This window comes from Cyanistes caeruleus, chromosome 11 (assembly GCF_971803275.1).
Source record: "Cyanistes caeruleus chromosome 11, bCyaCae1.hap1.1, whole genome shotgun sequence".
NCBI lineage: Eukaryota > Metazoa > Chordata > Aves > Passeriformes > Paridae > Cyanistes > Cyanistes caeruleus.
The window spans coordinates 17,693,850-17,721,066 of record NC_141711.1 but is presented as its reverse complement, the minus strand read 5'-3'; the positions used below and the strand labels follow the sequence as shown (position 1 = coordinate 17,721,066).

Here is a 27,217-nt window from a genome sequence, read left to right as displayed (position 1 = left end):
AAATGTAGAGTAGTCCACCTTTTTCCAGTGATGCTGCTTTCAGGTTCCAGGGACAAGGTAGAAAATGCTGGTGCTAAGCAAATTATCACCCTGGTACTCAGCCCTGTGGTGAGTGGGCTTGGGATACTCCCAGGTCTTGCAGGTATAAGGAACTAGGAAGGAGAAAATAAATGTGGCAACCATAGGAAACATTAAGTTTCTACTTCAGCATCAGCCCTTCTGCTGCAGCATGGACTTTCCTCTTCCTCCTGCTACAAAGTTGTCAGCTCTTCTCACACTGCAGGGCAAATTATAATAAATCTGTCTTAGAGTTTAGCTCTTGAAATTTAGAGGGGAAAAAAAAACATTATAAAGCAAGGCCCATTCTGCAGTCTTCCTACCTGGAAGCTTTCGCAGAACTGAAGTCAATTTGATGATGTTCACATTTTTCTCCCACTCCACCCACACCTTCCATTATATTATTTGGCCTGTTTGCCCTCTGATAAACCACTCTATAGAACTGAACTAAACAATGACATCATTCTCCAATTAAAATTCATGATACATGAACTATATAGATATTTTTAATTACCTGTGTTGCAGTAGTACCGAGCAGCCTAGTCAAGATTGGGGCCATCTTCTTACTCAAATGAAATAATTGCCCCTGTCCTCAATACTGTGTGATCTAGGACGTGAGAATGCAAAGAGTTCCCCATCTGCAATGGAGAAACAATGTAGGAGGGAGACTGAGGCAAAAAATTTAAATTTAAAATTTCAATGTGTCCATTTATGCCTACAAGAGTAAATGATGCTGGCAGTGGTAACAGATTCTAACCAGCATCGTGACATAGAAAGTTAGGGATTTGTGTAATAAATCTCCAAATTTGCAGCACAAAACACCTCAACTTCTAAGCAGTGTCCTCTTCACTTGGCAGTTTCTCAGGTTTTCCCTGGCCATAGGAAAACTGTCCCTCTTATGCAGGGGAGGAGAAGGAGCCACCTCCAAAGCCAGGCTGGGAATTTCTGGAAGTGACTAGCAGGAGATGCTCTGTGGACTTGCTGAAGCCACCCCCTTTCCCTCATGACTAAGCAGATCTCCTCCACGCCATGCAAGCTGCACATTCAGGACAAAGTCTATGAAGTCTCTGAATCCCAAAGTCTACTCTGCTGGTTGATAATTAGCAATTTACAAAACACAAAGCTGCCGCAGCTCTGGGGATGCATGTCCGGCGCTGCATGGCTGCTGGGGTGAGAGCATGTGTGTGGTTCTGGACATGCTTCTAGGGGATGTGTGTGTGTAGGGAAGGGATTAACCCCGTGTTAGGAATGGATTCCTACTAATCTCAGCAGTGCTGAAAGGCTCTGTGTAATTTCTGATAGCACAGGATAATAAATATTAGGTAACATCCCAACAGAAAATACACAGAACACTCCACGCTAGCAAAGAAACTTCTCGGTTTAGTGGAAGATGTATAGAATCTGAAAAGAAAAAATAAAAATCCCAGCTTCCCTGAGGTCAGTGGTGGATGTGCTGCTTCACTAGGATCAGGTTTGCAGTGATAAAAGTTGAGTCCTCTGTACAGTTTCCTTCCATGCAATTACTGCTGAATTCCTGCGTGGCTGTGGGTTTAGCGTGCTCAAAATTGAGGGTCCGGCTCTAAAGGAATTGCAGCTTGCTCTGTGAGACTAAATGCCTGAAATTAAATAACCATGAGTATGTGTCATAGCTAAAGTCCTTTTCTTTGTCTTTACAACTTGTAAGCAATGCCAGTGTAACGGGAGGAGCATATTTATCTGCCTTTTATGTGATCAATTTAATGTATTTCAACTCCAAATGAAACGCCAACATTTTGGTGCAGACATTGCAGTTGGTAATCGTTTATTCTAGGCTTCCAATTAGGCATGAATTCTACTTTTGGTCTTCTAACAGCTATTATTATGCCATTATAAAATACTCCACCTCGTGCTGCTTTATGGGCTGCTGGAATTTCATGAGCTCCATGGGGATTGGTGCCTTTCCTCTTTATCACAGATCGGATTGTGACATATTTTAGATTTCCTTTTGCCAGAATCCTATAGCTTTTTATAGACCTCCAGCTCCAATTCCTCTAACTCACCTATGTGTATAAAATCCTAAATATGTGATTTGCATCCAAACACCTTCAGCTGTATGGAATATTTATAGGATAAGGCAGAGCAGTGGAAGTTTTCTTATTGCATCTTGTGTTTTTCCACCGAGTTTCAGCATTTACTTTGCAGAGAATTTCATATTTGCACAAAGCAGTCCTGCCCAGAGTTATGATCTCGTCTTAAACTTTTTACACAATACATGATTACACTGCATTGCATAAAATGGGTTTTTATGTTATAATATTGCATGAGAAGTCCATAGTACTTGTATGTTTGTTTAGATTTATTGAACAGAGAGGTTGTGTAACTGCTGTTACTATTTGTGGCTGTGTAGCAGCAATTTTGAAGTTTGGGAGGTTTTGAACTCAGTTGCCATCTATATACAAACAGACTGATGAATATTGTCACTCCCTGTGCTAGGGGAATATTTGAATATTGCTGTGAACTCAGTGCCCAACCATAGTGCTGTGAGAGAGATGTCAGGCTACCAAGACTCCGATTGTTCCACCAAAAAAAGGAACTATGGAAAGAAAAATGTTAATTACAGGCTTTAACACTCACACCAAGATCTTCTAGTAGGGGTGGTCAGAAAAACAGGTTTTACTACCTGGACCTGGTGCTTTGTGGTGCTATCTAATATGGGGGCTTGTGGAAAAATGCAGCCACTTCTATTTACTGCCTTTCATAATGTACATATTTCCTCATGATAGGTTTAGGTCCTGACTTTTTATGTCTACAGTAAATAAAACTGAGAGTTTATCCTTTCATCTCGAATGTGTTTTCCTTGGAGTTGCTGTTCCCTACAGTGGTATTTCAGCTACAATCTTTTATGCTGAATCTCAGTTTTTAAGCTTCATGGAAGCATGTTATTATGGGGTGCATTGCTAAATTGATTTTTAATCCTACCTATGAATGTAAAAAACAAGAAACCCAAATTTTATTTTCAGTTACACCCAGAGAAGTCTATAGATAAGCAAGTACAGAAGTACATGAGGGCAAAAGGTTGCTTTATTTGCTCAGAGTTTATCTGTATTCTCTAAACTTATTCAGGACCATATTCAGGGAGAAATTCTGAAGAGGCCACAGCAGAGGGTCTCATTCCCTTCAGGATGAGGAAAAAATATAATATTTATTTGCTTTCTAGCTGGAATTATGTCTAAAACAAAGTTCTTGCACTGACTTAATGATGCAATGCTCCAATCCCCTTAAAGTTAACCAGTGATAGGGGATGGATTTATTTCATGGAGTCACTAAAGTTCTGCTTTTCTTCCCTCTTGTCACTCCCAGATGCCAACATTTGGCATTTAAACTGGATATCTGAGATGTCTTCTTTGTACATCAAGCCATGATAACTTATTTGAGGTTAGAAAATATTAAAAATACTAAGAAAAACAGGCAAGTGTTTTGTTTCTTTTAAATACCCCATAGTATTGGCAATATTAATTGAGTTTTACAAATGGGTGCATATTTGAGGTTCTCATGTAGAGGTGCAGACTTTCTGAGTTTTGCCTGTAACAGAATTAGAGAATGTGGAAACAAAAGTTCAGCAAATGTGCTTTCACTTTCAGAATTTCCAGCTGTTGCTGAAGATGGTTTGAGATGATAAACAAGATGAAACTTTAATCCTTATTTAAAACAAGAGGGTTTCACATTAAATCAGTTCTCTGAGTGAAATAAGCACCATTTAAACCATTTATTTTCCTGCATTTGGTTTGGTTGTTTTCACATTTACATTACAGCTGTTGCCAGAATTGCTGAATTGGCCTGGAGTGGATTCTTTAGTAAAGATCTCATCTAAACAGGAGTTGTTCATTTAACTACAGAACAAGTTTCCAAATTGGTGCTACAAAAGCTTCAAGTCCTGAATTTAAAATAGGAAAACAAGCAAATATTCGAGAATTCCATTGAAAGGCTCAGTTTTTTTAGCAATGGTTTCAATGTATTTTTCGTTAGTAAGGCAATGCAAAATAATTTTTAAAAATCTGATGGAAGCTTAATTAGTAGTTCCTACCTTGCTTCTTTGGGTTTTTGTTGTTGTTATTTTTAGTGTTGTTATTATTATTAATAATAATAATAATAATAAATGCTACTGGAAGCAAATTCCACCCCTGCTTTACCAGCTTTTTGGAGCATTATTTGTGATGTGAGCTGGCCAGTTGTCCCAGAGTGGTGAACTGTTTTTGTGACACAGGGAAGAGCATTTGGCCATGGTGAGCAGGAAACTCAGGAGGGTTCCTTGCCCAAATTTTGTTGCCTGATCCTGGTGTGGCCAACTTCACCAGGATATTTAGTATGTTCCCAAAATCTGCTTTAGTGTCGGGCTTTTTGCAGGAATCCAACCCCTTGGGTAAAACCCACCCTTGAAATCCTTGCACTGCTTCAGGTTTTTTAGACAGGGTAACACATCAGGTTATGCAAGCTGCATTCTGACACAGGTAATGACATTTGAGGAATTATTTTCTTAGATCAGGATTACTGATTTATTAGGAAATAGTGATTACAGCACAGCTGGCGTGGGCAGGAACTCTTGACAGTGCTTGAAGTACTGGGAAACCCTTCAGCATCAAGAACACACTTTTCCTATAAAGATATTTTCTTGTAGATGTCTTCTTGAAAAAAAAATTTGGCAGTGAAAATCGTAATCCAAAAATAGAATTTGGGAGGGAAAAATAGGATATTCAAGATCTACAAGCTTAATTTATATTAAAAAAAAAAAAAACACTTAGCAGGACAGTGTCAGAGTCCACAGTAACAGGTCCCATTATGAAATGAGCCTATCACTGCTTTCAATTGGTATCTGTCAATTTTTTCATGAGTCACAGTTTTGTTGAGAAGGGCATTTTTTATGCAAGGAAAGAGTTGCACACAGCACAGCAGTGCTGTGAGCTGTACATAATCTGCTGTTTCATCCTTCATGATGTAACACCGAGGATGTGGAAGTCATGTGCACTTCTTTCCATTCTTTTTTTGGTGCCAATTTCGAGTAGGTGAGAGACCAGACGAAAACCCAGAAAACCGCTGTGTATTTTCTCAATTCTGCTTTTAAAAGATAACAATAGTACCAGTGCCCTCCTCTTTCCTAATATTCCTAAAACAGAATTTATGCAGAATAGGTGGAGTAATGTGCAATGTTAAGATTGGCTCTGGCTTTTTTAATCTTGTGAAATAGCAAGATTATCTTTAATCTTAATAGAGGCTACTGGTGTGCAGTGTGATTAGATTAATTGCAGTGGTGGATTAGGGCAGGGATCTAAGGCCAGTGTGGGACTTTGGAGGCCCAGCAGAGCAGGGAGTTGGGAAAATGGGAAGAAGCTGTCCACAGTGAATATCAGGAAAGGAAATTAATTAATTAATTAATTAAAGGAAATTTCAAAGGAAGGCAGTGGGCAGATTAGCTATGCCTGCTGGATTTCTTTATTTATTTAGCCCTTTTCGTTTTTGCCAATGAAAGCATTAAAAAACAGGGGAAGTCTTTAAAAAAATACAGATGTTTGAATTTCTTTCTCAAAGTTTATAGTTTATTGTTGGAACCTTCTTGATTTTGAATTCTTCTCTCTGGTCTCTTATGAGATTTTCAGCTTTTCTTGGTTTAAGATATGCTGACAATGCCATAACGTGGTCTTTCACTGTATTTTGGCATCCCTGCTCATTGTTCTTTCTCTGCCCAAGTTTGCTCTGTTTTTTAAATCTAGCCTTACTTATGGCTCCTCTGAGAACAGGAACTGTCTGATGTGCTAACAACAAGTGACAGCTTTCCTGTCACTGGGGACAGCAGAGCAGGCAGTGAGTATCGCTGCAGCCCGAGGTAAGTTTACAAGAACAATAACTCGCCCATACCCTAAATTTGCTGTCCTGGAGCGTGCCTACGTCCTCTGACGCAGGCTGGGCAGCAGATTCCTGTCCCCTCCCCTCTCCAAGAACAGGAAGGCACAGCACAATGTCAGCAAGCATGTGGCAATTTTAAATTTCTGCTCCAGCTTGACCCTTAGACACGAGGGCGGCTCTTTTGTTGGCACTGGGGAAAGAGCTGGACTGGGGATCTCCACAGAATGGCAGAGGGAGTGGATTTGATTTTTTTTTTAAAAAAAAGCAACAGAACCACAGCAAATTGCTCGATGTGAAAACAGAGGGATCACATCTTCCTTTCCTCCCCAAAATTTTGGAGGGAGGAATAAAGGGAGGAAAAGGGTTGAGGTGAATAAAGGAAGAGGAAGTAGAGAGAACCTTTAATTGTCCTGGAAGGAAAGCAGGAAGAAGCAAGGAGGAAGAAGAAATTGATGCAGGCATGGTTGCCACTTTCCTGACAATTACTCCAGGAAAGGCTACTGAATGTAGTAATTATACCTGGCAATTACTCTGTGGAAGAAAGGAATTCTCTGGAGCTCAAAACAGCCAGAATGATAGAGCACTCATTTAGCTATGAATATGAAAATTAAACAAATGAATTAAAGACAATGTAGGCTAAACACTAAACGGCACTGTTGTCTGCTTCCAAGGTGTCATTTAAACTGTTGTACAGCTTCTGGAAGAAAACATCCTCTGAGGAAGAATTCCTGAATTTAAATCAGAGCAAAAAATTGGGAAATCTTCTGCAGAGAGGGGTGTGGCAGTGGGAAGAGTTACTGACAGAGCCCATAGGATTTTCATCCCTGCATCTTCTAAAAGCCATTCTTCAGAACAGGTTCCCTTATTTCCTTTGGTGCTCAGCAGCAAATCTGATGAAAAGGGCATTTTCCTCTGTATCCGTGGAAAATGTGGATTATCCTAAAAGCTGGGGGTGATTTAGTGATGCCAGTATATTGTTCACTATTCTCAGAGTAGGAGACAAGGCTAATATTAATAATTATAAATGTGAATAATTAGAAATATGAATACTTATAATTTCTTTCCAGTTCTCTGCAGTATTGCCATTCTTATACTGTGGAGTCTTGAAACAGCAAAATATTTCCTGTGTTTTTATGAGACAAGAAGGTGGATGGGTAAATGCCTCTGCTGGATGGCAAATGCAGGAATTCGATCATTATCAAGAATGGAACTTGTATTTTGGAGTTTTCCATCTCTACAGGAGTTTCTGCACAGATATTTCACTGAAATGACCTTCAAATTTGGGAAAAACAGGTTGGTGCCTTTATTGGTGCTCAGTAAAAGGGTGTACAGGAGAAAAGCGTCTTTGGTGAGATTTAGGAGAGCATTGTTCACGTTCCCACTGGTGCTGAACACCTCCAGAGCTGTGAGAGCCCACTACAGGTACTCCCAGCAGAAACTGGGACCACAGGGGGAAGAAAAGCTGGTTCACAATTAAATAACTGAGCAGATTTGAGAAAAACCAAAACAAAACCCCAAAGCAATGATATTCCCCAGCCTCACTGAACACAAAGGCTTGAACCCTACCAGAGAGTGCTGGAATTTGGGTACAGGTGCAGCAAGTGGGAGGTTCAGTGGATAAATTCTCACAATTGTCCCTGCTCCAGTTTTAGCTCAACTAGTTAAGAGCCATTCAATCACTTCTCTGAAATAATTTAGGAGCCAGCAGGGTCCATGGATCATTTATAAATTGGCAGTTTGAAAATGGGAATTCCCAGTTTGAAAATGGGAGTGGGACAAGCATGGCCAGAGTGGGAGTCCCGATGCCCTTCAGGTTGTTGGAAGAGCTGAAATGGAATCAGCTGAAATGCCTTTCAGATTTGTTGTCTTTTCTTTTTAAGTTTCTTCCTGCCCTCAGAGCAACACAATCTGTGCTTAATGTTCCACTCCTAGATTTTTAGTTCTGAAAGATGAGTGATTTGGAACGTGGAGATCTTTCTAAGAAAGCTTGTGGCACATGAGACAGAACTTGTATATTTGGTAAAGCAAAGGTCAGAATTTCATGAACAGAAAAATCTCTGTAGGTCATTTTAGTCTGTGTTGTCTGTTCATGTGGCTGCCATGTCAATACATAAAAGAAATAAAGCCCAAAATATTTTAAATTACTCCAAATTATTTTCTCATCCCTGGTGAAACAACAAGTTACAGGAATTTGTGGCATGATGGCAAAATTATTTCCCTATTTCTACATCTGTCCTGAGCAGATGTTAGTACAATATTGTATATGATATAGTTAATGCTCTGAAAAATAATTGGTTTTTTATTGTCCTACTGTCTGTTCCAAGAGCTAGAGACAACATTGTAACTCACCTGTAAAGGACAGATTACAAACTGTTTGCTCTGAACATTCCTCCTGGCTCAAGTGAAAGCGCAGAGGACAAACAAAGTTCTGAAATGTGTGCACAGGGTGGGAGAGAAGGGGGTTAGACCTGGGTTTAATTCATGGTTCTGGTCCTTCATCTGCTCACCATCTCCTGCTTTGAGCAGGATTGCAAAAGACAGCAGAGCCAAGTTGTGTGCACAAATCAACCATGGAATTTTAATTCTGTGGTAATTAAGTGGAAAGTGTTTTACACAGAAGTGTAAAATTGAAAAGATGAACGTGTATTTTAACGTCTGAAAATCTGGGAGCTGAAATAGTTGTGCCAGTATTGGCACTATTTTAAATTTCATTTCTGACATGAAAGTTGATCAATATTTGAAGTGTTAAATCCTTTCAGCTCTGTGATCATTGATTCAATTAAAGGAGCTGAAATTAGTGTGTTTTGTTGAGACTTAAAAAAGAAATGTCAAGAACCTTTTATAGGTAACTAAACAAGTGAAGCACTTATTATATATATATATATATATATTATATATAACTTATTCTGAATAAGAATAAGTTATAAGATTTTTCAAAATAATGAGACATTGACTTCTTAATAAAAATTGGGCAATTCAGAGACTCAAAGCACAATTTCAGATAGAAATTTTAATATTTTAACCTCAAATAATTGACTGGCAACCTCAGAAATAGCATAGAGAGGAGGAAGCTCTGTTTACCTTTGTAAGGGCATTTATTTGAATATGGGAAACTAGAGATGGGGAAAGCATTTATTCATATAGGAAAAATACCCCAGCACTCCTCAAGACTCCTCAAGCCCTTTTGTTATTCTTAATTAAAGAGTCATTTTTAAAGGATTTTTTTAAAAACAAAACTTGTCATTTTTAACCCACCTCAAACTGGCTAAACAGAAAGAGGGTGGATTTAGGATGGATATCAGAGGGAAATTTGTAAGAGACCCTGGCACAGAGAAGCTGTGGCTGCTGCATCCCTGGAAGTGCCCAAGGCCAGCTTGGACAGGAATTGGATCCACCTGGGGCAGTGGAAGGTGTCCCTGCCCATGGCTGGGGTGGCACTGGAGGATTTTTGAGGTCCCTTCCAAGCCAAACCATGCTGTGAAATCATCACCTCATTACGTGTGCTGAGGCAGCAGCACAACCACAGTTCTAAACTGGGAGAGTCATCCAGAAATGCAGAGTTCTGGAAGATCTTTTCCTGCTTTCTGAATTTTTCAAATTTTCTCCCCCTTGGAAAACCAGAGCTAAAATGGAAATTGAGCCATAAAAATGGATATCTGGTTTGTTTATATCAAATCAAAATTCTCCAGTTTCAGTGGTTTGAGTAACACAGAAGGAGAGTAAGAGTAACACAGAAGGAGAAATAAATGAAATAATGTGGGAATTATTGTGGCTGCCCTTATCCAAATAGTTCTTTGAGCAGTCGTACCAATTCCCTTAGTTTCCTACAGATATGTCTTTTTGGAATTCTTCATTTGGATTATTTTTATTTTTTTATTTTTTACAAGTTGAGCTCAAATTGTTGTTCTTTCAGTGGTGACACCAACAATGATTTCAGCCATTTGTGTTCAAACTCCTCTACATTTTCAGTCAGTTCTGGCTGAAAAAAAAGCCAAGAGTTTCCAAAGCCCTTGGGATGAAGGGAAAGAGCCCAACAAAGACACAGTAGGAAACAGTGAATATTATAAGCTTTTTTTCTTTACAGTGACATTATCAACTGAAAAAATATTTTTTTAATGGGAATTATATGAATCAATCTGTTAAACAAATATTGGTGCTATAGAATGTGTTCCAAAATTTGAAGTATTCCGCATTCCTTTGGGATGTGCTGGCCAACTTCTGGAGCTACTGAAATATGGGACTTCTTAGAAGAAGTTCCTCATTTCAGAATGAGGCTGGATCTGAGTATTTTACTACAGGGAACTACAGAAATCCCAGAGGGAAACATTTCCCTTTTGGTAAATCAATCATGGCTTCCAGAGCAGAAGGCCCAGAAAGGCATCTAAACATTTCCACTTTACTTTGTCAGTCCTTTGAATTTCCTTCCTCTGCATCTGAACCACGAGCTGTTATTCGGAAATTGTTTCAAATCATCAATTCATAGAGCCTGAAACTTTTCCAAGAGAATAAAAAAGCAGTTTGTGGCCTCTGGGAGAGTAAATTCCGGGGTTAATTTATAACTAAAGCAAATGTATCTATAAAAAGAAGAAAAGCTCCATAAGAAATATGTTAACAAATGACAAGAAAAAAAGAGGCTTGATAAAAGATATCAGGGCTTGTTTGGCACCAGTGATTTTATGACTGAGGAATTCAATTATAGGTGTGTTGGGAGTAGCAAATCACAATCCTTTAAATTACTAATGGGAGACAAAGCTCTTTATCATGGCCTGAATGTGTTCTCATGAAATGTTCAGTCCTGCCCTCTGTAAATAAACTTTTAGTGCTTACACTATGCATCTGCACTGGCTCTGTGTCACCACAGTAAAAAAGATACTCAATGTCTGTTGAATCACTCTTCAAACACTGCTGGGTTAGAAATGATGTTATCCATTAGATTCCTTCCTGTAAGCATGGAGTGTTCAGCTGGCCATTTTTTCCTGCTGTATTTTATTACTATTATTATTATTTTATTTTATTATTTTATTGTTTTATTATTTTTCTGGAGTTGTGGTGGATTTGCTGGCAGGAAAGTTCAGCCTGTGTGACCTCAGAGGGCTCCCCAGCGATAGGTGGTGAATGCTATCGGCGGGGATTTGTTTGCTCTCTTGTTGGACACACGAGTGTCAGAGAGGTCTTGGGCTGGTGATGCAGATAATGACTTTGGACTTGCCCAGGAGAGACAGATTAGGCTGGGATCAATTGCAGATTAAGTCCTGCCTGGAGCCTGACACCATGGGGAGGCTGCCTGCCACCTGCTGCGGGAGCAGCGAGCCCCAATCTCTGCTCAGCTGTGGAAGGAGGAAGGGCTGCTGCTGCTGGAAATGCAGATTTACCTCGGGGAGATCTCCCTGCTGACAGCTGGGACAGGGAGCTGCAAAGGACCCGTCCTGAGCGTTCCAGGGCTGGGCATCGCTCCTGGAGAGCTGCAGACACGGAAACTTGTAAAGGCGGCGGGGCCCATTGGAGGTTCCCGTCAATCTTTGTAGGGTTTTGTTGGTTTTGTCATTGCCATGACCTCCAAACCCTCCCTTTTTACTGGGGCATCGTTGGAGGAATGTTTTATGCACAGTGCCCACCCCAAACTTTTAAGTTTATAGAAGAAGTAATTAACTTTATTTCATTGTCACTTCCTTTTCTTCTTTTGGCATCTGTATAGCTGACAAAAAATGGTGTTTGCCTAACAAAGGTTCAATGCATCACCCAAAAAGCAAAATACATAATTCCTTTTGGTCCTCTCTTTATTGAGCAACAGATTTTACTTTTAGTGAGGAAATGATTCTCTCCTAAATAAGAACTTACTAGCAGCTGTTGGTTTTTACCATCATAGGCTACATCATTCAGTTTCTAGTTACTTAACTATTTCTCTTTGTTGGTTTCATTGACATAGACGCAAAAAGCCTAAAAAGTGTTGGAGTACCCCTGTCTTAAATTATTTTAAATGTTTATTATACATAATATACAATGAGTATTTAACCAGTGTGAATGGTGGCTGGTAATCAGCCCATAGCGCTAATTCTGAGAATTAGTTTTACAACCTCCTCCTTTTAGATCAGATTCATGAAATTCCGGGGAATCATGTGAATTTCTGAAACAAAATCTATATTCTGAAGAGGAAAAAGCAGTGCTGTAGAGGTGGATATTCCACAACGGAATAGGAATGTATTTTAGAAAGCCAGTGCTGCCCTGGTGCTCTGAATGCAAGCCACAGGTTTTAAAACTCCTCACAGTTTACTCTCAGATGACACTGGAGAAAAAAAAAGGTGAAAGAGTCAAGGAAACACCTTTGTTAAAATCCTAGGGGTTTTTTGGTTAATTCCCTCTCAGCCTCCAGAAATGCACTGGATGTCTATCAAGCCCACAGTGTTGTCCATGCTGCAGAAATGTATGAATTTGTCTCTGTGCAGAGCTGCCATTGCTCTTTTCCTTATCTGTGAAGGAAACACAGCAACTCCCACTGGGGAAATTTCATCTTAACTTGATCTTAAAATAAAAAAAAATCAAGGGAAAGGTCATATCCTAATAAGCTGTGCAAATCTAAATTCCCAGGGAGCTTCAAAATGACATTGTATGACTAGGGCATTAACAATTTTCCAGCATGTATTTTTGAACTGCTTACAATAGTGGTTTTAACATCCCAGAAGAAATAGTAAAAGCAAGATACAGCTGGCAAGATCCAAGATCCGGCTGAGCGCTGTGATTCACAGCACATGGCCCATTGATAATCCAGGGGAGCTGACAAACAGAGTGGAATTGGCAACTTTCTCTGCTTTCACTGAGATGGAAATCTCGGGAGGAAGTTTTTTATTGCTCCCTGGATGTATTACTGTGATGTCAGGATCAATAGTTTGCGCTTTTCCCCCAGTCTCAGATTACGGAGCAGCGATTCCCTCAAATTGCCCGAGGAAGGAGGAGGTTCTGTGTGGTACCTGCATGGCCTGAATGTCTGTGTTGGTGGAGATTTTGGATTGGTATGGTCAGGTATTAACCAGGAGGCCCAGCATTCCTGTTCCAAACAGATGCTGCCATTGCTGTCCTGCAAAAGGTAAATTAAGTGCACTGGTGGAAATTTTACAGCAAGGTTCAAAGGAGCCAGTGTTTGTCTCCAAATTATATTGTCTGACTCAGTGGCCATATATAGAGAAAGCTGTAAAAAATAATCCATAGGTCTGAAATGAACGAAATCCAGTGCCAGATTACACCAGAAGCAGTTCAGAAATCAGACTGAGACCAATTTCTGATCGTATTGGCCCTGCACACCACGCCACAGAGGTTTCAGCAGCCCAAACCTTGTGCTGGGATGATGTGCCATGAGTTTAACACTGACTGCTTGTAGCCCAGTGAAAACCAGTCTGCTTTACAAATATTCTGTTGTTTAGCCTAATTCATGATGCTGTACTGATGGCAGAGAGTGAAGGTGAGAGATCAAAACCAGGCTCTAAACTGACAAATCTGCCAGTTAGGGTGGGTGGAATTGAATGAAATTATGGTTGTGCTTATTTCCATGCTGGTCAGGTCCCTCTACACCAGAAGGTGAAGAGTCACCAAAGCTGCTGCAAAAGCATTCCTCGGTTTGTAGAGAGTGCAGGGATAAGGTTTAAAGCAGATGTTCTCACCTTTGTTAGCAAAGGACAGGAAAGGAAGGGTGTGGGAAGCACTCAGCTCCTGGAGACCCCTTCTGATCTCATGGATTGGAGGTGATCCCAAAGGTTCCAGGGGGAGTTTTACATCAGGAGTGTCTTACCCTGATATTCAGTGCTTTGTTGCAATCCACCACACTGGATGGAATCCAGATGTCCCTTCACAATTTGCTTTTTGGTGATATTCTCAATAGTTCTTTAATATGATTCTTTTTAAACACAGCTGGATCTTTAAAGAGATGGACCATCAGCATACAGAAATTTGTAACTATTGAGATTTGCTTGGCAAGAAAAGAAAACTGAGAACAGTAAAAAGTCACCCTCAGTCTACATCAGAGCCACACGCTGAGCTGTTCACACGCCTGCTTGAGGGGTTACAAAAAGTCACAGCTATGACTTTTAGTTCCTCACACCAAACTTGCTTGCCTAGAAGAGAAATCTCCTTAAAAGAAAAATGGGGGTATGAAAGCAATCATTTATTGCAAAGCTGACCATCGGTATTCTGGCCCAATTGAAGTTAAATTGCTGATTTCAAAATAAACCAGTCCACTTATCAAATATCCCAGAGCCTATGGGCAAAATTGCAGCGTGTGATTTGTGGTTTGTGTGTGAGAATGGCACATGTATTTAGATTAAAGAAATATAGTTACATGTAATTATTCAAAACAGCACTTATCTGGAAGTTAATTCATGTATTTTCCAGTGGAAAAAAAAAAAAGACAAGAAATTAGCTATCAATGTTATCAATCATAATACTTAACTCCACATTTTTGGCTTGAATTGTGGTGTATCCTATTTATCACAACATGAAAGTGAAGGATTTGCTGTTAGCTGCCCTCTTAGATTCCTTGCAGAAGAAATTCCTACAGCAATTTAAATATAGCAAAAACCAAGATGATGACAAGAACACATGACAGAAAAAGGAACTGAAATTTTCTCAGTCTCTTTCTTCCCCTCTTTTTAATGCTGTTAAAATTTAACACAGCTGCTTCGCCGGTACCACTATTGTTAATGTTGCATAACCCTATAATTATTAATCTTTCTGAAACACTGTTAGAACTTGATTATACACTTTTCTCCTCAAGTGAAAGCAGAAAATGCTGTCAAAGACAGGATGGCAGTTCAGATTTTTAATGAAATCAGGTGAGTTTCCACGAGCTGGGATCTCTCTGGACAGTTGTCATCTCATATTCAGAGCTTCAGAGGATCCCAAATCCACGGTGGCTGAGGCACACCGAGATCTTCTGATGCTCCGCTCTCTCCACAACACTTCCATGCAAAATACAGAGTGCAGGGGCTTCACTGCTCCAGTCAAGCATTGGTAGATTCTTTCCAGCTGCAAACAAATCTCCAAAAATGACTAGTTAGGGTAAGCTGCTAAAAATAGCAGAATTGTGAAATTAAGACCGTAAATAGCTTTCTCCTGAACTGTTCTTAGCCATGGATCTTCCGCTTTCCCTTTGTGTCCTCAAGTGATGTCATTTTAACCCCTGAATAATTCTTGTCAAAAATAGCAAGTCCAGTTTCCATCTTCCTTGAACAGGATGAGTGGGACAGTGACAGTGTCCCTTGCCCCATGCTGAAACTCTGGGTTGAAGATCACCAATATTAAGAAGAATAACATCACACGCAGTTTTTTTAAACGTTTGGTTTATTGCAGAGGCACAGAACAGTAGCAAAAGCCATGGAATTCTGTTTCTTGGCAGACACAGCTATTTAAACATGTATTTAAGCAAGTATTTAAACAAATGTGAACGCAAAGAGCCCCTGCTTTGGGGATGAGGGACACTTCCAGGCAGCTCACAAGTGTGGAATCACTTTCCACACCTTGGCAGGTGAAAATGTTTGTTCCTTCTTGGGTCAAGCAAGGCAATTTCCACGGAGGTACTGGAAAAATGTTACTTCAAAATAGGTTGACAAAAGTAGGAACAAATCATATCAGACATATTCTTAGGATATTAATAAGGCAGGGAAAGAATAACCCAACAGAAAATAAGATCAAAGGAATTTCTTCTTTTTAGTTTTCAGACACATTATAAAATCCAAAGCATGCCAGATGCCTTTTTAGAAAATACAGTAGGTTTTTGAAACTGTAACAAAGTCAGAACTTTGTAGAATTTCACATTAATGTATCATTATGCAGGTTATATTTAAGTTCTTTTTGAAGTGCATTAATGATTTTAAATTAAATAAAAGATGAAATCGTGTTCTTTCCCCACAAATATTTTGTCTTTTTTATTGTTATAAAAGGGCTGCAGGGGGAATATTCATCTTTTAGTTCAGGTTCAGGCAGTGCTTCTCCATTGTGTCTTCAGTAAGTTACTTCTGTGTTCTGAAGAGAATGGTATCTTGGGTTTTTCTTTTCCCTTGGAAAGTATATTTGGAAAAGAATTCAGTATTTCCTTCAGTTCTGTTCTGTGTTGGGGGGGGCTTTTCTCAGAAAACTGTGAGGGGTGGGTGGCAGGAGGATTCAAGTCCCCTTCTTTAATTATCACCTAAAGTTGAGCTGCTCATCCCCTGTCTGAGTCATGGGTTGTGGTGTTTTCTTTTTGAGTGGTAGAGGGAGTTGAGTTTATCAGTTTCAGAGGACAGGAACAAAAATTACATCACTGAAAATAATTTGATTTGCCCAATGTGTAATGTGACATCCAGAACTACCTTGGTGTTTGGGAAAATGGGAAACTGTTGGCCCATAAACTTGGAATATTAACCCATTTTATTAAGTTTAGAACTCAAGATAAAGCAGTTCTGTTCTGGAGCTTTCTGCTATCATTATTTCACAGTAACTCAGATCCTGGGCGCTGGATCTGAGGCTGTTTGTGTTTGGTTTTTATTCCTCTGCTCAGTAATTACTATAGCTTTAAGTACCAGTTTGCACAAAGCTTTTCTGAAATATGTAAATAGAAAAATCCTAATGAAATTCCTCTATTTTTTGCTGAAAGTTAGAAATACAATAACACAAAAGGAGATATGTTGGTGATAACTTAATTCCCAGTTTTTATACTGGATACTTTAGTATTCTTTCTCCCATTTTTTATTATTTAGTCAGACACAGGCTTTAAAATCAATAATAACAATTCTCAATGTTTAATTTCCTTCAGAAATTTCCCACCTATTTTTCTTCTGGAATAAAACACAATGTTACTTAATACTGTATTTTATACTGACCCCCAATGAAAGAAGAATGGGGAAGATTCTCTTAAAGCCTTTAGTCCAACAGAAGACTCACAAGTGAAACTGTTCAAGGTAGCTTAAATTTAGGGCAGAACTCCACATGAATTTCCTGGCGTTCATTAAATTCTCCTCAGAGTGTTGCAATTGCAGTTGCAACAGCTCACCCTCCCTGTGCCCTGAGCCCACACTCCCAGCCTGAAGTCACCTTGACTTCAGGGCAGTTTGAAAGCTCCCTGGAAAAATTAATATTTAGAAAGATGGAGCACATGAGAGGCAAAGAACATCGATCTAAAGCTGCGATAAGTACCCGGCACTATTGCGAGCAATCATTATTGAATCACATGTGAAAACATGTCAACGTGTTTCAGCTGGGAATTTTTTGGAGGGTCAAAAGTACAGGAGTCAGGTGACAAGGGATTGCTCTGGTGCTGAAAAGTGGCTGAGCAGGTTGGATGCTTTGCAGTTTGTACAGTTGAGAAGGTTAATTTTTCTCGTTTTTTGGTGTTTTGTTTTTTTCCCTAATTTAAAAGATGAAAGAGATCCATTTGTGCAAGAGATGATAGGTGTACAAAAGTTCATGTGTCTTTATTCTTACATTATTGAGTTGGGTAGAAAGCCTGCTGTTGGATATAATCAATTCTGGGGATCCCTTTTATTTCCTGAATTTATCCAGAATAATGTTGGGATGTCAGCTCTGGTTCCCCTCCAAGCTTAGGAAGATCTGCTGGAAGAATTTCAGCCCCCAAAGAAAATACCCTTCAATAACTGTGTGTAAACAACTGCATTCCCCACAAAATCTGATGATCCCCAAAAAACTAAAAATAAACCAGTTATCAAATTTTTATTTAACCAAAAAAAATCCAGTTATCAAATATCCCAGAGTCTATGGGCAAAAAGGCAGTGTGTCATTTGTGGTTTGTGGGTGAGATGATGCATTTGGGGAGCAGCTGAAAGAGGAGAGTGGTGACTGTTTGGGCCTTTTTGGTCCTTTTTATCTGCTTTCTCAGGCTCTGGTGTGTTTGAATTATCCTGACATCACAGTGGATGCAGAGGCACAGAGAGCATTATTTTATACTGGCACCGACCAGAAATTCTAGATAATTCTATATAGGAAAGCGTATTTGCTGTTTCACCCAGCTCTCTGTGTTTAATGTAGAAATAGTGCTCGGCATGTTTACGTTCATGAATGAGTTTTGCAACATGGTGCTTTTTCACTTTTACAACTTGGTGATGGTCCAACAGATTCAAATATTTTGCCAAAACCCAGCACTCAGTCAAATCATGTGGGCCCTGCACCCAGTCTTGCTGTGTTCAAATACATTTTGCATTTTTAGTGTTGGGAAGAGGAGAATGTGATGGAAACAACTCATCCTGATAGGAGAGAAGCATTTTTATGGATTATTACAGTGTGTTTGACTGCCAGGAAGAACTTTAAAAGTGGGATTTAATTCAAGGAATGAGTTTAAATTCATACGGCATTTTTTTCCTCCTCCTCCTCCTCCTCCTCCTCCTCCTCCTCCTCCTCCTCTTCCTGTGGGAGTATTCAGTATTCTGCCATGGCAGGGAACTGCATTTAGGATATTAATGAGTGTATTTCACCCCAGTCCAGTTGTGTGCCTTATTAGCTCATCTCTTGGAAACAATACTGAAGTTTACTGTCTTGTGAACATTATAAAGCACTGACATGACAGAGTCTGAGGAGACAAAAAAATCCCAGGCTTCTTACCAGCAGTATTCTGCATCCCTAAATTCCCTACTACTATAACATGGATTGAGGAAACTTGATGTGGTTATTTCAGTACTAAAATGACAACAATTCTTCAGGATTAGTATCAAATTTATCAAACATCTACGATGTTTTAGAAGATTAACCGGATATCGTGCACGTAACATTTACTATTGATGTTATTAACATTTCAACAACGAATACAAACGTCGTGTTCCGAATTCCATAATGGAGTACAACTATTTAAAATTCCCTACTAAATTGATACCTCAGCTGTTAATTATTGGCTAAGCACCATTCCCAAAGAATGGAGTCTATTATTAATATATTAAACTGCATTAAGAGACACGCTGATAATGACCTAATGAAGCCAGATAAGCAGTGGAGCAGGGGATTGTCCCGTAAATAGCTGTGGTGCTCACACAGGTTTGTGCTCTGCCACATTCCCTGAAATCCTAGAAAAGCTCACACAGGCTTAGGGAGCCGCAGAGGAACTGGCAGATTTTCGTATGACACACCACATGTGAGCACAGCATAAACTCAGTAAATGTTTTCGTGGTGCGTGAGCGCAGGATAAACGAAATCAATGTTTTTGTGCTGTACTGGAAGGCTTCAGACAGAGCTGTTCCCTATTGAGACATCAGCAGGCTCCTGGCTGACAGTGCCACTGGGACTTGGTGGTGCTGGGAGTTTATTTTATTAACTCTGGGCACAGCCTTGCCTCTGAAACAGTCATTTTACACAGGAAATTGGGCGTTTTATGAGACCCTAATTTCTTATGGATGTGTATTACGACACACATTGATTTATCTGTGTGCATGAGATGTAATTTAATGATATATCCTAGCTAAAGAAGTCCTTTCTTAGCCAAAACCAGAGTTTTTAAAAGGGCTTAACTTTAGGCAGGTGTTTCAATGCCGTTAGCACAAACGCTACATTCAAATGAGTGTTTTGCTTAATTTTGTCCCAAATACTGAATTTCTGTCGAAGCTGGAAAACTTTTATTGACTTAAAAGCAAGTTTGACACCTGAAAGCACAAGTCACAAGTCGTGCAGATGAAACTTGTGAACGGGTCATTTGCTCTTAAAATACTTTTAATGGCAAATACGGTATTTTGGAATTATATTAATTCCTTGTAGTTGGCAAAACTTTTGCTAGACCCCGCAGTACAAAGCCTGCCCAGTATAAATAAATGCCAATTATTAAAGCATGTTGAGCCTTGGAGCCAAGCAGAGTCCTGAGAATGTTAACACTCTTATCAATTGAATTGTGTGGTGTTGTTCCAGCTGACAAAGCTCTGCTATCTTGTGTCCCACACGGCATTTTTGGGGATATTTTAGAATCAATGACTTCCTTCAGGCTCGGGAGGCACCTCCAGGGCTGGAGCAGACCTTCCCCTCAGCTGTTTGCCAAAGGGGGCAAAGGGCTCTCCCAAGAAGTCAGCCCTTGCTGATTACAAAATCCAAAGTGATTCATTGCCTGTCTATCAGGATCCTATTTTAAATCACAATGATTCATAGAGAGCAACGCCTACATTTTATATAATGAGGTAGTTTTACAATACTGCCAGCACAAGTCAGGGACGTGCTGTTTGTTTCTGCTTTCCTCAAATCCCTCAAAACCAACAGGAGCCACATTTCTGTTCTACTAAGGCACATTGAAAATGCCAATTTATGGTCTTTGCCCCTCAGAATCCTACAGAGCTTTATTCTGATTTTATGTTGCCAACCAGATGATACTTTATTTTTCACATTCTTATGCTTCTGGAGGTGTATTATTTTTTTGGTGTTTTTTGTTGCTGTTGTTTGGTTTGGTTTGGTTTGGTTTTTTTTGGTTCAAAGAAACAAAATAACAATCATTTCTATTTTGAAGAGTGGGAGAGATTTTTAAGATGTTTTCCAAAAAAAAGCATTGGAAGAGAAGCTTTTAATCATCAGGATTACTTTTAGTTTCAGCACAGAGCATGACTGGAGCTAGCAAAGTGCAGTTTCTCTGCTCAGGGATTCTAAGAACAGTTTGAGGATCCTTTCCCACAAACTTTGAATCTGATTGAACAGAAATTATCTCCTCATCTCACAGTCACCCAGTGCTGTGACTGCAGTAGAGCACCTTTATTTCTCTTGTAGTCAGATTTTACCACCAGGAGCCCAACTCTGTCACTTCCAGAAATTTGTACTTAAGTTCTCCATGATTTCGAAGAGCTGTTCCTTTTAAATCTGACCTGTGTGCCCGTGAGTTTTTCAGATCTATAAATCAGTATTTCTCATATAGAAATTTCCAGTAGCCCAATATTCTCAATTTCTATTTAAGCTACTTGAGCACAGCCTTGCAATCAGTTTCTTTCATACCCTGGAACGACCTGAAGTTTCAGGGACTTCTCTCCAGTATCAGAATGTAACAAAGCCTGCATTAACGAATGAAAATAGGATGGGAGAATTTGTAGCATGTCTGAGTAGCCTGTGGCATTTTTGAACTTGTTTCTCGTTTGCAATTATATTTACAAGGGTTTATGTTGCTGCAAGGGTCTAAAATGCTGCTATTCCAAGTAACCCATGCCATTTTGTGTGAAATCCATAGAACAGAAAATGTATTTAACACTAAACAGCTCTATTATCCCCTGAATGGGCTTTTCTTCCTTGTTTCTATTAACAACTGCCTCTTAAACATTGTGGTAAATTTTATGGACTGTGCTTTTAGTGAGCACAGCTTGCAGTTATAATTCAGCTATAGGAATAAAATACATTTCCTACTGATTTACGAGTTGCTTTTTTTTTTGGCCTTTCCAAGTGTTTGGATTTATACCGTTTCTCCTGGTGTTTTACTGCACAGCCTTGCTGGGAGGATGAAGGGGTTGCCTCCCCCTTGACCTTTTATTTGGCTTTTTGAAGGCTGTGCTGTCCCTGGGCTCCACAGCCCTCGCACCACTGGCGTTTGAGCATCCAGCACCGGTCAGGCTGGGAGATGGGGCAGAAATGAGCATCCCCCAGCGGTGTTTGGAGGTGTTTCTGGCTTGGCTGGCACACCTTTAACATTCCACTCAGCCCCAGGTCGCTGCTTTTCCTCTCGCTCTCAGAATTTGGGCCCTGTGCTGGTTCTGCAGGTTGGGACAGTGGGTGGGAGAGGAGCCTTTCCTCAGCTCCTGCCCCTCCTACAAGTGATTAACCCTTGAGGTTTGCCCTGGCCTGACAAATCCATTTGGTCCAGAACCCTCCTCTTGTTTTATTTATTATAAACACAGAGTGTTTATTCCATTTTTTCCAAAGTATGTTCTCTACATGGCGCCTTTTTTGGGATTTTCAGGTGGACATGGCAGTTTCTCAGGGCCATTTTTAGATGGCTTCAGAGCTGGACCTGAGGAACAGAGAAGAAAATATCAACTCTTGTCTTGATGTGCTTGGAGTCAGCTGTGCTTTTAAAGCCATCTCTGTTAAAAAATGCCGTTCTCGGACATTTGTGAGCTCATCTTTTCACTAAGTTGCTTCCTATTTTGGAGCTATTTTGACACTCAGCATTTGTTAGAGACACACTGGGTATTTTCTTTGTTTTCACAGCTAAATGAAAGCATGAAGAGTTTTACTTTACAGTTCTTAAATTGAAACAAATCCATAGAAATTTGCTTCTTCTGTCCTGTAGTGAGGAGGTCAGTTTTCATTCCTGTTTTTGATAAATTCATGCTTGAAAAAGAAATTCCCAGCTGGGTGCAGGGGGGGCAATGCTGTGGCTTCAAAAACCCTTTGAATTTACAATCAAAAATTTAACAGTATTCTCTCAGTAGCCTGGTCCCTTTTCCCACATCCACAGTGGTTTCTAACGTGTAATTAGTTTGGGAAATGACTGCTTTGGATAACTATTTTAATCCTATCAATATTGCTGTTCATCATCACATCATTGAAACATTTTCTGCCATGAATTCTAACAATGTTTTGAGTATGTACATGGGTAAAAAGAACAAACAAGCAAAAAGCAATAAAAACAAACAAAAACAAAACAAAAAAAATCAACCTTTATATCTCTCCTTTTAAACAATAAAAATTCTGTATTTTTTAAATACATGGATTCTAATTTTAATATTTTTTTTTTAAAGCAAGGCTTTATAGGTTTTCTTGCCATTACTTTGCTTTTCCTGCTGCAGTTGGCAGAGTACTGATTTTGTCAAACACAGAATTGGGGGCATCAGCCACCGAGGCTCTTTTTCCATCCATTTTTTGCTTGTTTGTTTGTTTAGGAGCATCACTGGCTGTGCCAGCAGAGTTCTTGGAAAGAGGTTTTTTTTTAGTTATGTTGTGCTCCCTCTGCTGACTCTGCAGCAACAGGACACAGAGAGGTCCAGGTCCTGTGCCGGGAAATGGGGGAAAATCAGGAATCTGCGGGCCAGGAATGTGTGAAACAACAATGGGCAACAGCTTTGAGTCACGGTTTGAGACACAAAAAAATGCACAGAGTTTGGTTCATCCAAAACAAAATTATCTCTGTTTGATACAAATGTTGTCTATTAGATAAAGTCCATTATAGTGGCAGTTGCTATTAGTGAAAAAGATACAATTTTCATGATTGAGGAAGGTATCTCCTAAAGATTGAAAGCTTAGAGCTCCACTGTCCTCTGGCATAACCAGGAATATTAAAAATCTGTGGGGCAATCCCACACCTGCTGAAGAGGAGCGATGTTCTATGGAGAGCACTGAGAATGGAGGATAGGGAGGGAAGATAATGTTCTTTCATTGGAGAAACAGAGAACTGAGACAAAAATCTGAGGAGTTTTTTTTGCCAGGAAAAAGAAAATGCAGTGTGATTTTCTCTCAATAACCTGAAGTTCAATAATCCCTTACATCTGGGACCCGAGAGCAGCGCTGAGAAAATGCTGCCTTGAGCTGCTCGACCATTGCCACACAGAATTTCTGTGTCAGAGGCAATGAGAGAGCTGAGTTATTGGAAGGGGAATGCAGCTGGGCTATCACAAGTCTGTCTGCTCCATTTTTATAGCCCTTCTTCAGCCTCCTCCTCCAAAAGATCAGTGCAGGTCTTTAATTCAGTGGATGCGGTGCCATCACTTAGGGGAGACGTGTCACTTAGGCACATGTAAAATGTGTTGTTATTCTTCCAAACAGATAAATAAATTGAATCTATGGGGTATCAAGCTGCTCCTTCACCATCTCTAAATTTCTCTAAAAGCTGAGAACGACTGTGTGACCTTAACCAATTTTTGTAGATGTTATTTCACGGAGGGTCTGAGCTGCCTTAATTAAATTAATTGGCAAAAGTCCTGTTAAATTCTGCAGGACTTGCACGTGAGTTCACTTGACAAACTCTGACACATTTATACACAAGAGGAAATCAATCTATTCCATGAAATTTGTTTTTGTAAAGAAAAACCCACAGCATTATTTAGTTCACATATCAATTTCTCCATATTTGTACCTGCCCATGTCATGTCATTATAGCTTGATTTTAATAATGCTTCAAAGCTGACAGGCTTTACCTATTTATTTTTGTCTCCTTATTTTCTGTAACTCCTGTCAGTTGGGATGTTCTGGTTGCTTCATTAAATACCTGTAGGGTCATATTTGGGGAGTTTTGTCTGGAAAGAGCGTGTCTAGAATGCAGCATAACAGGCCCTTCAGGTTACCTGAGCACAGGTAGTGTTTATGGCAAAGAGCAGCTCGTGATGCAGGATGTTTTTCGTACCATGGCAATCTCCTCTGTTAGATTTTATGTTTTCCTAGTTGGAGAAATGCAGGGAATAACTGTCTGAGGAATTGGAGAGCAGATCAATTAGAGGATGGGGTGATTGATGAGATCTCTGCCTGTCAGCAGCAGAATAACCAAGGGTGGCTGTGCCAGGTGAGCTCAGTGCCTTTGGCTCCTTGCACATAACCCTGAGCAGTTCCACAGGAGATTAAACAGACTGAGGGCTCTTAGAAAGCTCCACAGCTCAGAATTAAATGTTATCTCAGCAGCATTATCTCTTTCACTCCTGCTCTTCTGGAGGATTAAATGACCAAGCTCCTCCATCTGACTTCCTCTGCTGCTGTTCTGCTCAGCCTCTTGCTGGCTGAGAAGGATTTTTGCACATGAAAATTGTCTAAATCAGATAAATACTTACAGATCTATTGCCTGGATGTCACACAAGCTGCTGTGAGTTATAGCTATTCTCTAATCTGTTCATAGGACCCATCCATTGGATTTTTTTAATCTTGGGGGTTTTTTTTAATTTTTTAATCTTGGTTGTTGTTTTTTGGTTCTTTTAAAGCCATAAGAAGACTACAATTAGTTGATTTTTTTTTTTCCCTAGAGGGAAATGTTGTCATTCCTCTTTCCTGGGGAGAAAAAAAGACAAAGTACACAGCAAAAATCAAGCTACATGCAAAATGGAATTATTTGTAAAATAACCATTAAACATAGGGACAGTCTTCACATTTTGGTTTCCAACAGTGCAAGAGTAAAACTAGCATGGAAAAAGTTTCCTTCATTTTAGTATTTCTAACATAAATTCATCTGAAAATTGAAATTCATTGTTCCTACTGTAACAGAAAATTTTGTTAAATTGTGCAAGGTACCCATACTTTACTTAAATCATATGTGTGGATTGGAACTTTAACACTGTGACAAGATGCTTTGCGTTTTATACCCAAAACCTGAGCAAACCTGGAAATTCTCATCATTCAGAAATGCTTGTGAGCAATATTACTCTGGGATATTGAGAGTCATGGGATGTTAACCTCTGGAAGGGCTGGAGTTTATAGACTTTTGACTAAAGATTTGTAGATGGCTGCTGGCTCCAGATTTTATTACCTTCCAGCAGAAATATGAGTAGGATAAAGCAGAATTACTGTGTGACCTGCAGTAGCTGATAGGTGCAGCCACAATTCCCTGGTTTTCTCTTCAGTGTAATCTTGGCATTTGTATTTCCTCTGTTCTCAGCATACAGAGCAAGTGTGTGATGTGGACAGACACAGAGAAAAAACCAATTAGGAAGGAAAAACCAGCGTGCATGAAACCAAATCCCTTCTATTCAGTGATGCTTAAAAAAAACCAAGTTACTCTTTAATTATTTTATTTTATTTTGTTTCTTCTAAAATGTGATAAAAATCAAAACCATCACAGTTCTAGGTTGGAAATACTTTTACCACAAAACCACGCTGGCATTTTTTGGTAGACTTTGCTGAAATGATTTGGCTGTGCTGACTGGGAAACAAGATTCCTGATAAGGAATTACTACAAGCTCTTGGATTTTTGTGCGTGCCAAGCCAGACCTCTGGACTCACCTGCTTATCTGAGTTTTTCTAAGCTGGGAGATATCTGTCCCTGGGGAAGTTCATGCACACTCTGGGCTGTGACAGGGTTTACAGAGTTACTGGTGTTACACATCATCCACCTCTCCAGAACATCCCAGCCGTGGGCTGAGCAAAGTGAAACCCAGCTCAGCTCTAATTTGCTTCTCAGCTCACTGGGCTTTTTAACTTGAAAAGACAAAGTGATGAGCTCTCAAGGCTGTGAGAATGTTTTTCAGAGGTTTGATGGAGAGTGCAGGAAAACTGTTAATTTTTCAGTGAGATCAGTGCCAGGTGATTGAGTTCCTCTCTCCTCAGTGAGTGGCCCCAGCTTGTCCTTGCCTTTAAGCAGGTGCTGAAGCTCTCCAGGTGCTGCCTCAGAGCAGGGAGGTGTCTGAGCATGGGCAACCGTGGGTGTGAGTGCTCCTGCCTTTTGATGATTTGGCTTCCTGCAGTTATTCCTTGTCCACACAGCAACCTGGGAGTTCCTGGGATGAAGCTGGGCTGTGACTGGGAATGTGCCTGTAGCCGTCCTTCACCCTTGAGGCACAGCTCCAGTAGAAATTAATAACCCTTGATGTCACTTGCTTAAAGGAGTATAAAAAAATTTAAAATATCTCTTGATTTTTGTGGTTTTTTAAAGATGTGTCTGGTCATTACCAGAAAGAAAATGGGATCTTAAGAAGGAGTCTGTTCTGCCTTATTGTTTCATTTGGAAATCTGTTTTGGGAACACATTTCCCAGTGTTGATGGCCAGGGATTTGCACTTGGTGCTCACAGAAAATGTTGTGGAATCAGAGAATCTCCTGAGCTGGAATGGACCCACAGGGATCATCCAGTCCAACTCCTGTTCCTGCACAGCCACCCCAACAATCCCACCCTGGGCATCCCTGGGAATGTTGTTCCTGGAGCTCTGGCAGCCTCGGGGCCAGGACCATTCCCTTGGGGAGCCTGGGCAGGGATCATGATTCGAGCCTGGACTTGGAACTTGACCATTTGGGAGAGAACACACAGCACCAAGGCACCCTGACAAGCTGTCATGTGTTTTCCCCAGGGATTTGTCACTTGTGGCAATTAGAAATCCTGTTATTTCCTTACTTTCATTAAGGATAACATCCTCAATATCCCATCCAGTGGGATCAGGGGCTGGCTGGGATGCAGCAGCACCTCTTTGTTCCCGCTGCAGCAAGAATCTCTCCTCTCAAATATAAGAATTAAAAAGATCCCTTGCAGCCTTTGTTGTCAACATCAAGGCAGAAGAACTGAAGGGAGTCCTAAAAGTGGGAAGAGTGCTGGTGACATTCCTGAGGGAAGGCAAAGAGAAGTGCAACCATCTCTAGGTCCTGGCAGGGCTGATGGGGAAGGCAGCCACAGCTTCATTTACCAATGTCAAAAACAGGCTGAGCTCCTCTGTTCCAATATCTTCATTTTTCAACAG

General features: G+C 40.1%; 1 protein-coding gene across 1 annotated transcript in view; it reads left to right on the top strand.

Moving 5' to 3' along the window:
• Positions 1 to 27,217, top strand: part of PPARG (peroxisome proliferator activated receptor gamma) — a 52,710-nt gene that overhangs the window by 3,098 nt on the left and 22,395 nt on the right. The gene's annotated exons all lie outside the window — the stretch shown is intronic.